Raw genomic sequence first — 16054 nt, 5'->3', positions numbered from 1 at the left:
ATGAATCTGATTCTTCTCGCTTACTCTCAGCTGACTCTTTCCACACAACTGGGGTATTTTCTGAGATTACTAAAGTTTTCAGAATATACTCCAAAAAACAAAACACCACCACAATGGGTCGCAGGGCTTGTTCCTGAAGGGCAGGATGACCCATCTAATCCCGGATCCTGGCTGAGATTTTATATCTTTTCCTTAACAAGGGGATCTTCTGGACACCAGGGAAGACTCTGCTGCTACATTTTCTGCTCCGGGGAGCGCACCCGCACAGCAGCATCAGCTTGAGTCCGTTCCGTGCACCCCAGCCAGCTGGGTTCTGTTGCAGGGAAGAGTGAGGTAGATCAGGCCTGGCTGCTGCCCTCGGAGAACAAAGGACACAAGGTAGACCTGTGGGAGAAGTATTCCAGCAGGGCCGGTTGTGCTAAGCGCCCGAGGGGCACAGACACAGAGCGCAGAGGGAATACAGAGGAGAAATACAGTACTTCCAGGCGGGAAGGCTTGGGAGAGCGGGGAGGGGAAGGCACTTGGAAGGACTCCTGAGAGATAGGGATGTTGGTGCCAGCACTCCGCAAGGGTGACAGGGAGGTCCGCTAACTGGGTCACACAGCATCTGGGCAGAAAGGCAGGCAGTCTGCTCAGGGAGGGCGAGCAGTTAGATCTGCACAGGGCAGAGAATATCTCAGTGAAGGATGAAGCTGGACAAATGGCAGGCTCCAGGCAGGAGGACCCAATCCCTAGGCTTCACTGGGGTCCTTGGGGATCTACACACCAGTCTCTGTGGCAGGAACGGCACGGTCAGAGTGGGGCCGGGGAGCTCATTTCCCCACCAGGCATGGAGGAAGGGGGCAGAGGGGCCAATGGTGGGCAAAACTCCCACCAAATCACACAAACAGATGAAACTGATAACTGTGGCCGCTGTTCCCAAAAGGGTACACGTTCACAGGACAGGGTATACAGGGGGCTTTGGTGTGGACACGGAGGTCAGAGACAGCCCCCGGGGAAGCCATGCACAAGTCAAGGGTTTCAATGTGAGTAGAAATCAACTAAGCAAGGAGGAGAGGCAATACGCTCCCAGCAGAAGGTGCAGCATATACCAAGGCCCTGTGGCAGGACAGAGAGGGGGGCATTCTGGGAGGAGTGCGGCCGGAGCAGAATGAGGGGAAGGGCAGAGAGGTAAGCGGGCTCCTTCAATAAAAGATGCACCGTCATTTATCTGACCAGTCACCTTGGGATGGTCCCGTGACTTCGGACACCAGCTACACCCTGTTGGCTCCTAAATATTTACCTCCAACCCAGGCACCAAACTCACACCAACTGTCTACTTGACATTGGCACTGGCTGTCTAACAGGCCTCTCAAACATAACAGTTCCCATCCTTGGTCCTTCCCTGGTGATGACGGCAGCATCACCCATTTGGATGCAGGTAACCTGGGGGCCATCCTGAGTCCTCCTCTTCCTCTCCCCACTTGCAGCGAACGCTGTCCACGCTCACCCAAGCCCCTAGGACCCCTTCACTGGGTGTGTGCCCCTCCCCCTGCCACTTCAGGCTTCCTTCCAGGGCTGGCACCTGCCGTCTTGTCCCGTTCCTGGAGCCTCTTTAACTGAATACTCTTGCGATTGCACTTTCATCTTCCTTCTCCTGCTTCCCCCACTCTCCTTCCAGCCTTTCCTGGTGGTGATGCCTTAATCAGTCCTTTGCACATCAGCCCCATCTCACAATCTGCATCTGTGAGAACCTGATCTAAACACCTCTCATCAAATCTATTACCAAATCCTATGGTCCGCCTCCAACAGGTATCCCCCTCTCCCAGGCCATCCCCTAAACCAGAGAGCCATCTGCTCTCAACTAAGCAAGTACAGTGGCCCCCCATCCATCTCCCTGAGTTCTCTCTTGCCTCCCTCTCCCCTCCACATTCTCCACCCAAATCATGTCACTACCCGAGGAAAGCTATCAGTCTCCTCTCAGATCAGCCAGGATGGTCTGCTAGGGCTCCTCTGGTACCACCCCACCCCCACCCCCTGCCAGGGCAGGGATGAATTGCCCTGGCACTGGCATTTAGTAGCTGTGATCTCAGGCAAGTTACTTAGCTTCTCTTTGCCTCATTTGTAAAATGGGTTTATTAAAACTTTCTCCAAGAGTTGTTGGAACTATTGAGGACCATATGGAGGTTCCTTTAAAAACTAAAAATAGAGTTACCATATGATCTAGCAATCCTACTCCTGGGCATATATCCAGAGAAAACTATAATTTGAAAAGATACATGCACCCCAGTGTTCATAGCAGCATTATTTACAATAGCCAAGACATGGAAGCAACCTAAATGTCCATCAACAGATGACTGGATAAAGAAGATGTGGTATATGTATACAATGGAATACTACTCAATCAGAAAAAAGAATGAAATAATGCCATTTGCAGCAACATGTATGGACCTAGAAATTACCATATTAAGTGAAGTAAGTCAGACAGAGAAAGATAAATATCGTATGATATCACTTACATATAGAATCTTAAAAAAAGGTACAAATTTTATTTACAAACCAGAAATAGACTCATGAATATAGAAAACAAACTTATGGTTATCAAAGGGGAAGGAGGGTGGTAAGGGATAAATTAGGACTATGAGATTAACAGATACTACTATATATAAAATAGATAAACAACAAGGACCTACTGTATAGATAGCACAGGGAACTATATTCACTTTCTTGTAATAAGCTATAATGGAAAAGAATCTGAAGAAAAAGAAGTATGTATATGTGTTACTGAATCACTGCTGTACACCGGAAAATAACATTGTAAATCAGCTACACTTCAAAAAAAATTTTTTTAAAGAATTGTTGTTAGAATGTAAGGTACTTGGCACGGAGCTTGGCACAGAGGAAGTACTCAATAAATATTAGCCAGTTTTCATTCATTCAATTCATCCAGAAAAAAACTGTATTGAGTGCCTGCTATGTGACAGGCACTGTTTTAGATACTTGGGATGCACCCATGAAGGAAACAGTAAAAATCCCTGCCCTCCCAAAGCGGACAGTCCAGCAGGGAGAGACAAGCAATAAACAATAAATACAGTAAATAAAGGAGTGACCTAGAACGCTGAGGGTGAGGGGCGCTACAGAAGACAAACAGAGCAGGGCCGGGGGACTGGGATGGTCAGAACGCAGTTTTAAGTAGGGTGGGCAGGGCCAGCATCAGGAAAAAGTGGTGTATGAGCAAAGACTCAGAGGTGAGGGAGTAAAGCACGCAGAGGTTTGGGAAATGCATTCGAGGCAGAGGGGAGAGTAGCGCTGAGATCCTGGAGTAGGAGACGCAGTTGATGGAGCACAAGGAGACGGGGAGGAGGTAATGAAGCCGCCAGGACGGGTAGGAGATGCGATGACAGTCTATACTCCAGGGCGAGCCACAGAAGATACAACGGAAACAAATGCATAATTAACTTTTTTCCTTTTTGTATATTTTCCAAATTTCTTTAATGGGCATTTTAAATCATGCATTTCAAAAGTTGAGAAAGCTGAGAAAAGGAAATCCTTTTACAATAAGGGAAAGCTCTAGAGTCAAGGCGAAGGAAGGAGCAAAATTTACACCATCCTCAGACATCTTCCCTCTAGCCCTTTCCAGAATCAACCATCTGGGACACTGGGGCGTTAGGATGACGTGGTGCAGCCTCCCAGATTCCGCGGCTCCTGCTCTCCCTTCCCCCACCGGCGGGATCCGGCATCCGGGGCCACGTGACCCGAATCCACCAATCAGAGAGCTTGGCTCTGGCGCCATTTTGTGATTCACGCCTTAACGGCTGGGGTGGGGGAGGGGCGGGACGTCAGGATTGGGTGGAATTGGGTGTTTATTTGAATAAACAAATAACCTGCCTCTGGGTCTGTCTTAAAAGTCGGAAAGCTCTTTAAATTTTTCATATCTTCTCTGGTGCATCTCCATGGTGGTATGTCACCAAAGGGGAGACCCTGGTGGGGGGGGTGATTCCCTCCAAAAATGCTGTATTTTGCTGGAGTTTCAAAATACTTCTGATAATTAACCAACCTGTACTTCCTTTGCTCTGCATTATGAGCCTCCCCAGCCCAGATCTCCACCCATTCCTGTTACAGTCCCAACCCTTTCCTCTTTGTGCAGACTTCGCAGCACTGGCTCCCAGTGAGTATTGCATCAGTGCCAGCGTTGGCAGGAGACCCGCAGTCTCAGGGACAGGGCGGCTTGGGCCCCACAATGCCCTTGGCTCTGCCCACCCCTGAGAAGTAACCCTGCGGAGACAAGGAGACCTTCCTGCTGCCGCCTCCCCAGCCTTCCCTCCTCAGCTCTAAATGTTCCCTGAATCCTTCTGTCTTATTCTCTCAGGACCTGGCACCTGTTCTTTCCCATAACCACCAATATGCTCGTGTTTATTTGTTTTCTTGTCTACTGTCTCCTTCCCCACCCCCTACACACCCAGGCTGCCCACCCTGGGGGCAGGACACCCCACCCTCCAGGCCATGGCAGGCACTGCTCCAGACGGGTGTGTTTTATGAACGAGTGCTCGCGGGCATCATCTCTCCCTGGGAAAGGTGAGGAAGCACCTCTTCTGCCTTCAGCCAGGCCCTTCCCAGCCCTTCCTGCTCCACAGGCTTCTCTAGTGGTCTAGGGAGAGCTCTGGCCCTACGCATGTAATAGGAAAGAACTTCTGTATTCTATTCCAAGTTAATCGCTGAAGGGACATTGCCTATAAGCTTAAATTATACATAATAGCCCATCTCTGGGAACCCTGCCTCCCAGGTAATGAGCATTAAGCTAAAATATCTTTTTTTAGTTCACAGGAAACCTCCTGACCAGGCCCATCTGTGAGTGGCTGCAGGAAGGAAGAAATGAGCACATCCCCTCTGGGGTCTGGTCGGAACCAGGACTTTACTCCCTCCCCTCTTAGTATAAAAGGAGCCTGAATTCTAACTCAGGGGAGATGGTTCTTTGGGACACTAGTCCACAGTCTTCTCAGTCCGCTGGCTTTCCAAATAAAGTTGCCGTTCCTTGCCCCCAAAACTTGTCTCTCAGTTTATTGGCCTGTCGTGTGATGAGCAGTATGAGCTTGGACTCAGTAACATTCAGGCTGAGATTCCCTGTCGCCAGGGCTGCCAAAGCCATCCCAGGGGTCCTGTTTGCAGAGAAAGCCAACGAGGACTGTTCTTTCCAAGGCTGTGACCCACTTTGCCATGCAACATAAGCCACGGCTTTATAAAAAGCCCCATAGAGGCACAAGGCCCACAGGCAGTCAGGAGAGCTAGCCCTGCTCATGCACTGAACCCAGTTCTACGTGCACAGAACCGGAAGGGCGGACAGCTGGGGGCTCACAGAGGCACTCTGTGGGTGTCACAGTGACAGGTGGGGGCCTGCAATGGGCAAGAGTCACTCCCCCTCCTTCAAGACTTTCAAATGTCCCTGGATTGGATTGTCAGTCATTTTAAATCATTGTAAATGTACCGTGGTTTTAAAATGTTACAGAATTATAATTTCAAAATTATTATCATAAGACCCTGCTTATAATCAATCATTCAGCACCTAAAACCTAACATCATTTTAAATGGATTTTTTTAACTAAACACTCAATTTTTCAGGACTGCAACTATTATGTGAAATGTGGGGAGATTGCCTGTTGTCCTGTTCTGATTTTTACTGAGAGGTGGTCACTGGTTTGGGAGCCCATGTCAGCAGCAGCAGTGACACCACTATTGATATTTGCATCACCAATACAGCACACCTGGGTCAGTCAGCATGTGTCACAGAGCCACAGTGCTGGCCTCTGAGGGGCAGGCGGCAACACAGTGGCAGATAATTTACCTGGAAGAGATTGATCAAATAAGTAAAATATGGAATAATGGAAGCCCCATTTCCCACTGTCAGAGGAAGAGAGTTCCAGATATTGAAAGAGAGAAAACTGGCATGAACCTGGTGTGTAAGATTATAATTGGAGAGGTGAACTCCTGGTTTGCAATACTTACAGACAGGCACAGAAACAAACAAGAGATACAAATATGTGTAAACATGCACATAGTCCCCAGCTTTATCCACTGACAAGGTCCGGGAGAAATAGCCATCAGCCCGCCCAGCACTCAGAGCTTGGTTTCTTCCCAAACAAGAACCAGGGTTTCTTGGGGAAATGGTCAATTTCAGGAGAGAGGCAGGAAAAGTACAAGATGAGCCTATAGCATCTTTTGTGCTGGAGCATAAGGATGTGCCCAGAAATTGATGGGGACAAATCAAAGGGACAGAGAAGCCAGCTCTTGGGGGCTTCCACTGGCACTGAGATAATTTGAACACCAAAATAAATAATGAAAATAACAAGCAGGGAGGATATAGCTCAAGTGGTAAAGCATATGCTTAGCATGCGCAAGGTCCTTGGTTCAATCCCCAGTATCTCCTCTAAAGATAAAAAATAAATCTAATTATCTCCCCCCAGGAAAAAAAAAGGGAAAATAACAGATTAGAACCCATGGAATGCAATGGAAAAATATACAGATAAAAAAATGAATGAATACATAAATGAGGAGAAGAAAAAACTTTTTACACTAAAATGCCAATTAATAAATGTAGCAGGAATGATGGAATTAGAAAAACTGTCATTTGACAACCATCATACTTACTGATAATTTAGCCAAAAAGTATCAACAGATGCTAAGATCGTGGATGAAAGTTTGCAGAGGCAGGGATACTTACATAGCGTCTGAGTACTTCCCCACGAAACACTTACAATTACAAAGAGAAAAAGAGTACTCTACAGTGGAGAAGCCTGGTGGATAACACCTTAACCAAGTGATCAAAGTCCCAGCATCACATTACCAGTCACGGGACAAATTCACGTTGTGTTCTCTCTGATCAGAGGCAAAGAGGACAACATAACACAAGCTCAGTGATATGCCTGCCAAAAAATGCATGCCCTGAATCTAATCAAAAGGAAACATTAAACAGCCCACCCTGGAGGCACATTCTACAAAATAGCTGACCTCTGCTCTTCAGAAGTATCATTACGTCAAGGACTTCAAGGAAGGTCTGAGAAACTATCACAGACTGAAGACTAAAGAGATAAAACAACTAGATGCAACTCGTGATCCTGGATTGGATTCTATAACTGTAAAGGACTTATTGAGAAACTGCTGAAACTTGATTGGGGGGATTCCACTGATTACATGGCGATATCGTGTAAGCTGTAATGTCCTGATTCTGATGGTGCCTTGCGGTTACGCACGAGACTATCCTTGTTTGTAGGAAATACACTAAAACTATTTGAGATAATGGGGCATCCGATTGGCAATGTCTTCTCAAATGGTTCAGAGTGGGGAAGAAAGCTGTTTGGTCTCTTCTTACAATTCTCTATGAGTATGAAATCATTTCAAACTTAAAATTATCATTAGCATGAACAAATCAGAAGGAATGATAAGTGAAGAAATTGGTAATTATGTGGACAAATCCAAATATTGACTATGAAACAGTTATAATAATGTCTGATTTTAGGGGTTAAAAAAATAGGTTAAAAGGCCAGACAGCAATAGTATATAATTGGATGGGTTATGATAGGAATTAAAGCATTCTGAGGCCCTTTATTATTAAGAAATTGGATATTTGTTAGACTTTATGAACTTAAGAACACATATGAAAAAAAAGCTATGGCTACCACAAAAAAGAATAAATAATGAAAAAAGGGGGGGGAAAGCAAAAATTAATGCAAAAGGAGGCAAGAAAGAGGAGGAAGAGGGACGTAAGACCATAGAAAACCCGAAATAAGCTGCATACAATGAATCCAGGCAGATGGAAACCAAAAGGAAACACAAGTGGAGCTATTATATGAGAGGCGGGATTTAGGTTAGAAACGCTAACTAGAAAAAAAAAAGCTATACTATGTAATGATAAAGTTATCATTTATGAAGAAAATAAAATAGTTGTAAACCTATGTCCATAAAAGAGCATAGCAGCTAAATATAAATGAAAACTGTTAGAAATGGTAGGGGACCTTGAGAGAGAGAGAGAGAGATGTATGTCTCTGTATACGCACACCCACATATTAATATATCTACAGGTATAGTGGGCAACTTTAATATATACAATAAATACAATAAAAATCTTCATTTAAGAGAAATATATATAGAACTTTATATTACCTAAATGGAGAAATTCATTTTTTCACATCCATGGAACATGTTTCTGGTGTTGTCCACCAAGAAAACCTTGAGACTGTTTTAAATACTTTAATACTTTAAAAAAGGCTTTAATACTACTCAGCCATAAAAAAAGATAAAGTAATGGCATTTGCAGCAACATGGATGGACCTAGAGATTGTCATTCTATATGAAATAAGCCAAAAAGAGAAAGAAAAATACCATATGATATCACTCACATGTGGAATCTAAAAAAAAAGAAAAAAAAAAAGGACACTATGAACTCATCTACAAAACAGATAGACTCGCAGACATAGTAAACAATCTTGTGGTTACCAGGGAAAGGGGGTCAGAAGGGATAAATTTGGGTGTTTGAGATTTACAAATGTTAGCCACTATATATAAAAACAGATTTTTTTAAAGTTTCTCCTGTATAGCACAGGGAATATGTTCAATATCTTATAATAACCTTTAATGAAAAAGTATATGAAAAAGAATATATTATGTATATGCATAACTGGGACATTGTGCTGTACACCAGAAACTGACACATTGTAACGGACTGTACTTCAATTATAAATAAATAAACAAACAAACAAACTAACTAACTAAAAACAAAAGTAGAGGCTTTAAGATTACGTTCTGTAAACACGATCCAAAATCATTAAGAAGTTTAAATAGAGAGATGACCCCAAGATGTTGATGACTTTGAAACTGAGACATGTTTCCTAGCTTACACTTAGCTCAAAGTAATATAAAAAAAATCAATGACATACTATCTTGAAAACAAAGCAAAAGAGGACATTTCATCCCCAAATCTATATGAACCCTCAAAAAAAAAAAGGACACAGGAAAATTAATTACTCTAAATACTTTTGCTATTAGAGTAGAAAGAGAAAGAGTAAGAGAGTCAATATCTTGTATTCAAATATTCAGCATAATGAATTAGGACAGGAGAACACAACTACTGAAAAGAGAGGAAATTTAAAAAGATGAAAAATGTCACTGATGGAGGGAGGAGCGGGGAGACCATTCAGTGCAGGACTGGAGAACATTCCAGATATTTGCCTCGATCCTTGGGGCACAGAGAAGCCATTGAACAAGGTGATGTGGTCAGAAGTTATTTCCTTAAAAAATGGCTCCGGCTGCAGGGCGGACGGTGGATGCAAGGGGCGAGGGGTTGGGGTGGATAGGGACACCTAAAGGTGCTGAGTGGTCCAAGCAAGTCAGATCACACGGTGGTGGTGGGGAGGGGATGCCAGGAGGACGCCCAGAGGACTGGATTCAGGAGGACTCAGGTGGGATCTTGAACTTGTATTCTTCAACAAGATCTCCCACATGATTCTCTCGGAACCACAAAGGTTGCGCAGCTGTTACTGATCAGAATACAGATGGTTATAGAACACAGAGCAGACCAGCCAGAGGAATCACAGGAACTGAGGCCGGGGGACCCATCTGAGAAATACGAGTGTGTGAGAGCGTGCGTGAGTGCATGTGTGTTCATGCATGTCGGTGACAGTGTGTGTGTGTGTGTGTGTGTGTGTGTGTGTGTGTATAGTTTCCAGAAGATGATCCAAGAATGCAGCTCCCATTATGGGCCTTGAATATTAAGCAGAAAGGTAACCACCATTTATGAAAAAAAGCACGGTTCTCTGGATGTGTATATCAGATCTCCACAGTGTCCAGTGCTGGTCAGTGTGAGGGCAAAGGAGGTCCCCAGCATCCAAGGCCAAGGTGCAATGACAGGAAAGGATGAGGGATAGAAGAGACCTCTCTGTGACTCTAAAACTTGCAGGGCCACAGGCTCGCTCTGAGCCACTGCGGATAGGGCGTTGGCCCCTCCTGCTTGGGAGAAGCCCTGGGGTGGGGAGTAAGGGCGACTAACCCAGGGAACCCCTAGAGGTTGTCCGGCCATCTCACTGAGGTCGTGTCGGGAAAGAGCTCCATCCATCCCTCCCCCTCGACATCCGGTGGTTCCTTCCCGGGTTGTGCTCATGAATGGAAGTCTCCTAAACGGCTGACGCTGAACTGAAGGCCTAAAACCAGCAAGGCCCTTCAGCCATGAGCCCCTGCTCTGGCTGATGGCCACGAGTCTCCATGGCAACCATGGTGGACCACAGAGGAGGATGCAGACCTCCCAACGGGAGTGTGGATCCCGCTTGTGTCGGGGCGCCCCCAAGTGGTCAATTGTGGCAGAGGCACATGAGTGTCCAGGAGGCCAAGACTGAGGGATTGCAGAAAAGTGGCCAAAGCTGGGCTTTTCCGGAGCACGCCGCCGCCATGGGGAAGTGAGTTTGCCACACTGCAGGCCGCCTGCCTCCCTGCCCCACCCTGGCATCTGGTAATGAGTCATTCTCTGTCTTTGTTCGTTCAGCCTCTACTCACTGGGCCCAGAGGACCCCTGGGGGGTGGGGAGGAAGATGGGGGCGGGGTGGGGGCGGGGTGGGGGCGGGGAAGCAAGACTCATCCAGCCCCTGCCCTCGGGGAAAGTATATGACACCCGCGTCTAGTTCCTTGGGAGGAAACATTCAAGTAGTCATCTCACATTTTTATAGTAAAACAAAAGCAGGGAGTTTGTGGCACCTTGTAGCACGATCAATGAACAAGAATTTTTCAGGTAAAACAGGAGACTTTCAAGTAATTTTATGCTTGGTCGGGTCATTTCCAGCTCCTTCTCCGTGTTCCCAGGGATGCGCATTACTCTTCCAAGTTGAAGATGCTTCTGTGGGAACGTTTTAAAAGTGAGGCACAGGCTTTAGAATCAGAAAGATCTGAGTTCTGGTCTCTGCTCAGCCTATAACCAGCCATGTGGCCCTGGGTGAGCTGCTTAATCTCTCTGAGCCTGTGGGCTTATCTATAAAATGGAGATTGTATCTGTTTTCCTCAAGGCAAAGAAATCTTAAACACATGCCTGAACCGCTTAGGAATTTCAGGTCATAGTTGAAACTCATCTATAAAGTCACCACAGACACCTGGAGGAGAAATACAAGCTTAGGAAATCCCGCCTACCTCTGGTCACATCATCTATCCACACATCACTACCTAACCTTGTTTTATGTGTGTTTCTGTTGAAAAACGCCTTATTTAATATACATCGTTGACTCATTAGTATTGAACTCACAGCCCACAGCTTATGCTTGAAGCTTCCCTAACACAAATGTTTTCTCCCTAAGTCACATCCCAGCCTTTTTCGTGCTTGGGAACAGCAGACAGCATTTCAGCACTACCCTTGGGGGCCATGTTAAACAATAAAATCACCGAGAAAAAGCACAAAATTGCAACTAAAAAAGAAGTGGCAGTAAATAGACTTTGAAAAGGACACCTGTTTGCAGCATGCAGACTGAAGCGAGGAAGGTAGAAGTCATCTTGTTCAGCCTCAGCTGGGAATGTGCATTTGAGGCAGCTCCAACCTTGTAGCTACTCTGAGCATGGCCATAAATGACTGTGAAAGAGCTGTGAGTATTGATCTGTCAATCTTAGCAAGAAGCTGGACTTGCAAATACAGAATCCACGAATAATGAGGGTCAACTGTATCTGCAACTTGGGTTCCCCATGCCTCCATCAGCCATCACCTGTTTGGAGCACTGAGCGTTTTAGAGCTTTGCATATGAGGTGGGGGTGTTGCCTGGGCTGGGGCCCTTGGAGACAGCTTCTCTTGGGGCTCACTCAGGAGCTGGCCTGCCCCAGGCTCACATCAACCTTTGCAAAGCCATAATGGATTAGCAAGAGCTTGATTTTCCTTTTCTCTTATTGGGGCTCAGAACAGGCTGCCCCAAGATATGCCACAATGGCTTATTGATTATTTTGAATTAAAGTTACTTGAGAAACAGCTGGTGAGGGAAAATGGTATTTTAAAAAACCACTCTGACCCTCCTGTTTTCCCCTAGAAGTAGGAAATAACTCTCCCATGTGAAGGTACCATCCCTGTACTTGGAGGGCTGAAGGCATCCTTATGACCAGAGTTAGGGAATTCAAGGCTAAGAAAGCTGTACAGACAAACTTTGTTACTTCATTAGCCTGCTACCCCAAGTACAAGGCCCCTCCTGTTTTTAATCTTCACAAATATTGTTTCTTCATCTAAAAATGATATATAAATAGCCTGTTTTGGTCACTTCAGTGGTCCCATTTCTATGTGACCTTTGTAAATAAGAATTAAAATTTTTTTTTCTCCTGCTGATATGTCTTTTGTCAAATTAATTATCAGAACAGCCGAGAGAACTCAAGAGGGATGGGGGGAGCTTCCCCACCCCGCGACAGCCTGAGGAATGTTTCTACATCTGGGTGATCTTCAATCCTAGGTTTTCACTCTTCGATTTTCTATCTAATGAGAAAAGCAATAAAAAGAGATCAGAGTTCACCTCTGAGGCCTGTGTTCATCCATGTTCAAGAAAGAGACCAGGGACATAGGCCCCCAATCATGTGGGGGCCTTTGCTCCCTGATCCCGAGCAGAGGACAGACCAGCCAAGCCTCTGTCCCCATGTGCCCGCCCCTCCCCTCCCAGAGCTTCTTCTAAACAGCACCTGACGCCCTCCTTAGTTAACTCCTCCAAGCCAGACAGGCTACATAATTTGTGGAATCCACTGCAAAATGAAAACGCAGGGCCCCAGTTCTAAATTAGTAAGAACTTCAAGAGCATTAAACCACACCTGGGCCCTTCTATGTGTGGAATGACTCTCTGGATGAGTCTGGAGCTTACCCTTATGCATACATCCAAACCTATGGACCTGCAAACTTCAAACAGGTGCATTTTGGCGGGGAGGGTATAGCTCAGTGGTAGAGCATGTGCTTAGCATGCACGAGGGCCTGGGTTCAATCCCCAGTACCTCCATTAAAAAATAAATAAGTAAACTTAATTACCTATCCCTCCCACAAAAAAAAAAAACACTAAAAATAATTTTTTTAAAGGTGCATTTTATCATGTGCAGGTGACATCTCATAAAGTTGATTTTATAAAATCCAATATCTAGAATGTTCTTTGAAAATAAGCTGAGATACGGGGCTATCTGATGCTCACATTCATCAGCTCTAACATAAGAATTGAGAAAAACTCACTTAATGGTGAAATGAGATCAAGATATGAAACGTCAAAGGGCCTTAGAAATGGTAACATAAAGATGCAAATGTTAGTGACAATTGGTTTTTACAAATGGGAAATAATGAACAAGGGAATGACATATCATCAGGAACCATGTTCCCTAGAAGTGACCATGAATAACTGGTCCGAGACTTGTTAAGGGAAGAACTGGTGTTAGTGAACAAACCTTGTGGAAGAGGTTGGCTTGGAGCATCATTGACTCAAGAGATGAGTGAGCTGAGTAAAGAGAGGAGAGATCTGATGGTGAGACCCTGCGCCCCTCACTGGCAGGGCAAGAAGAGCCGGGGAGCCAGGAGGCAGAGAAGCAAGCGGTGCCCCACCCAGATCCTCCTGCCTGGAGAGACCGGCACTCAGCCGAGGGGAGCCACCTCTCCAGGACACACCTGGAAGTTTATGCCACCCCTCCTCCCGGGGCAGCCTGCACCCAGTGATGCTCTGACCTCCCTGCTTAATGTGGGACAGCCCTGTGGTGCCCCTCACCCCCCAGAGGGCCCCGCAGGATCCGGCTGAGGCTAGGAGACTGCTGCGGAAACCACCTTCCCCCTTGCTTCCTCCACCTCCTTCCCTCAGTGACCCACTTACTCAGGAAGCCCCATCTTGGGCTCCATTCCTGGGAATCTGACCTCAGGAAAGGCACTCAGAGGAGCACGGGAAAGAACCAAGAGGAAGCAGAGGTCTAAGGAGCAACATTTTTAAAGAAAGTAGAGTGTGGCTCTTAATCTCTGGGGCTCCTCTCCCTCAAAGCCCTGAATCCCCCGTGTCCGTCCTTGGCTCTCACACCTTCCCGTGCCCCTAATTCCCTGCAGGATAAAGCCTGACAGCCTTGGTTCTGCCTTCAGGGCCACTGGGCACTCCGCCCTACCCAGGCTGCCTGGTCCTACTTGCCCCAGTGTCACAGTCACCTCCCCTGCTCAAACCCCAGGGGACCCTCAGGCCGTTCAGTCTCTGAGTCCTCTCTGCAGCTCCCCTCGGTGACCCCACAAGGTCTCCCATCACCTCATGCAGCCTCCACCAGCAGAGCCCTTGGGGGTCGGCCTCTCCCATCCCGTCAGGCCGTACGCCCCACGAGGGCAGGGTGCCCATGACGTTCCACAGCTTACCGACCCTAGAACTTAAAAGGATCCAGATGGGCAAGGTATTTGCGAAAGGATTTCTTCAGCAAGAGCTGGAATCCCACCTCCCCCAGGTGGAGTGAGGGAGGTCTGCCTCCCACCTCAAGCCTGGAGAGACTGGGGCCCCCAAAGGGCTTGATGGGAGACTCCATGGTTAGGGGCACAGTGATGGGGTGAGAGACCCGGGTGTCCCCACGGCCCATCTTACAAGCAGGGACCAGCCGCATCCCAGAGTTCGTCCAGGCAGAGGAGGACGAGGGCCACACACGTGAGGGAGCTGCGGATGCTAACAAGTCACCCAGCAGGGCACGCAGGCCTCGGCTGAGGTGAGCTGGTTAGTTCCTAGGATCTGAGAAGGGAGTCAGTGAGCACGGGACTAAAGGACGTCCTCCGGGAGCGAGGGGACTGCCGGGGAGGGACCCCTGCCCTGGAGTGTCTCCGCCTCGTCCCCTCAGCCCCTAGGAGAAGAAATGTCAGCGTTAAATCTCACAGACCTCAGACCGCAGAGCTGTCTTCGGATGTGTCTGGGCCAGACCTTTCCTGCCCCCACCCCGCCACCCCTACACAGCTCCTTCCTGCGCAGGAGGGGAGAGCAGGCCAGAGACGAGGAAGACACTGTCCAGGCCTCCTCCCCTGCGGCCGGCCATCAGCCAGAGGCCAGCTCAACGTGCCTTGACTCAGAAAGCACATGTGGACTAGTATACTGGACCGGAAACCCTGAATTTCCGAAATGAGACCTTCTTTTGGACTTGAAGTGACTATAGGACATTTCTCCCCTGAGGGTGATCAGAAAACTCGTAAGACCACACACATTTTCATCTCCCACTGTACGGGCTGAACAGTGTCTCCCCAAAGTTCACGTCCACCCAGAACCTCAGAATATGAGCTTATTTGGAAATAGATCTCGACAGAGGAAAAACTGAGATACAGTCACACTGGATTAGTGCTGTCCCTATACGAGAAGAGAATGTGGACACAGACACACACAGAGGGAAGGCATATGAAGACAGAGACATGGGGAAAAAGGCCACGTGATGATGGAGGCAGATATTGGAGTGATGTGTCTATAAGCCAAGGAACCCCAAGATCACCATAACCACCAGGAGCTGGAAGAGGTGAGGAAGGACTCCCCCAGAGCCTTTGGGGAGAGCATTGCCTTGCCGACACTTTAATTTCAGACTTCCAGCCTCCAGAACTGTGACAGCATTGTTTTAAGCCACCCTGTTGGTGGCTTTTTGTTACAGCAGCCCTCGGAAACTGATACGACCACTAAGTAAATTTCAGTGAGGCAGTTGGGGACAAAGAGAGATGCTCTCTGATGCCTATCGGCTGACTAGGTCAGCAAAATAGCCAACTACAGGCTTGTTTTTCATCTTTGAAACCTCCAAGGCCTTGCTGGGCCCACACAACATAGGAGGACTTGGAGTTTAGTTCCCAAACTCTGAAGTCCGAATCAGGCCTGCCAAGTGCAAAACCGAAACGTGCAGTGTTGTTTTTCTATACAACCCAGGGCCTCCCAGCGGCTCCTTATCAGCCTGCCAACCTCTGTTCCTCTCCTAAGGGCCAGTCCCAAGTGTCCTGTGGTACTCTCCACATTTGGATTCAGTTCATAGATTGGTATAAATTTAAGATGCCAAAGCTTAAACAAGAGCCCTTGAATCTAATTAAAATGTCGCCAGCCACAAAGCTACCAGGATTCCCGGGAAATGCTTGCCT

At 47.0% G+C, this 16054-nt stretch overlaps 1 long non-coding RNA gene and 1 other non-coding gene across 2 annotated transcripts; both read left to right on the top strand.

Moving 5' to 3' along the window:
• Window positions 1-3894: 3894 nt before the first annotated feature.
• On the top strand, window positions 3895-5013 carry LOC140699075 (uncharacterized). Its single transcript, XR_012077093.1, has 3 exons — window positions 3895-4147; window positions 4443-4554; window positions 4797-5013. It is a non-coding gene; the product is annotated as an uncharacterized lncRNA (long non-coding RNA).
• Window positions 5014-12886: 7873 nt separating this feature from the next.
• On the top strand, window positions 12887-12959 carry TRNAA-AGC (transfer RNA alanine (anticodon AGC)). Its single transcript has one exon. It is a non-coding gene; the product is annotated as a tRNA-Ala (tRNA).
• The last annotated feature ends 3095 nt before the right edge of the window (window positions 12960-16054 follow it).

Source organism: Vicugna pacos, chromosome 10, assembly GCF_048564905.1.
Source record: "Vicugna pacos chromosome 10, VicPac4, whole genome shotgun sequence".
Taxonomy (NCBI): Eukaryota; Metazoa; Chordata; class Mammalia; order Artiodactyla; family Camelidae; genus Vicugna; species Vicugna pacos.
The sequence above is the reverse complement of the archived record's forward strand: the minus strand, read 5'-3'. Positions and strand labels throughout refer to the sequence as shown.